General features: G+C 47.2%; 1 long non-coding RNA gene across 1 annotated transcript in view; it reads right to left on the minus strand.

The window, feature by feature from the left end:
- Window positions 1-305: 305 nt before the first annotated feature.
- The window catches only part of LOC121917926, a 3,255-nt gene continuing 2,872 nt past the window's right edge, over window positions 306-688 (minus strand). The window contains exon 3 of the long non-coding RNA XR_006101128.1: window positions 306-360. This is a non-coding gene — a long non-coding RNA (uncharacterized LOC121917926). The remainder of the gene's footprint in view (window positions 361-688) is intronic.

The raw sequence follows: 688 nt of genomic DNA on the forward strand, positions 1-688 counted from the left end.
ATGACACCGGCCTATAATTCCTCATATCCAGGGGGTCCAGGGAAGGTTTTTTTCAGGAGCGGCCTAACCGCCGCTTCCTTTAAACAAGATGGAACATGTCCTTCCCTGAAGGATGCACCGATGATATTCGTGAGGAATCTCATCAATGCATCCCCCCCCCCTGGACGGCCAGCCATGATGGGCAAGGGTCAAGAGGGCAAGTTGTCTTCCTCACCTTACCAAGCAGCTTGTCCACGTCATCAGTACTCACAGATTGGAGCTGATCCAGTATGACTACATCGGCGGAGTCAGCGGACGCCTCGCCTGTCGACTCTGTTTCAACGGTGGCATCTAAGTCGGCTCTTATCTGAGAGATTTTGTCTGCAAAGAAGTTGTTAAACGCGTCACAGCAGGCCGTCGTCGGGTCAAGTAAGGGATTTGGCGCATAGATCATTATGTACAATCTGGCAAGTATGTATATCTGTACAATCTGGGGCAACAGCAATTGTTTGAATGAACCTGCTCCTAAGCAGGTTGCCTAGCAATGGCAACTAAATCGATACTTTTATTCACAGCACACTTTATAAAATATCAATACAGTCATCCCTCCATATTTGTGGCTTTGATATTTGCGGCTTTGACTATTCATGGATTTCATTAATATGTTCTCTCTAGGACTGTCTAAGTCCTCCAGTGCAACTCTGTGGTC

Source organism: Sceloporus undulatus, unplaced genomic scaffold (genome assembly GCF_019175285.1).
Source record: "Sceloporus undulatus isolate JIND9_A2432 ecotype Alabama unplaced genomic scaffold, SceUnd_v1.1 scaffold_1768, whole genome shotgun sequence".
Lineage (NCBI taxonomy): Eukaryota > Metazoa > Chordata > Lepidosauria > Squamata > Phrynosomatidae > Sceloporus > Sceloporus undulatus.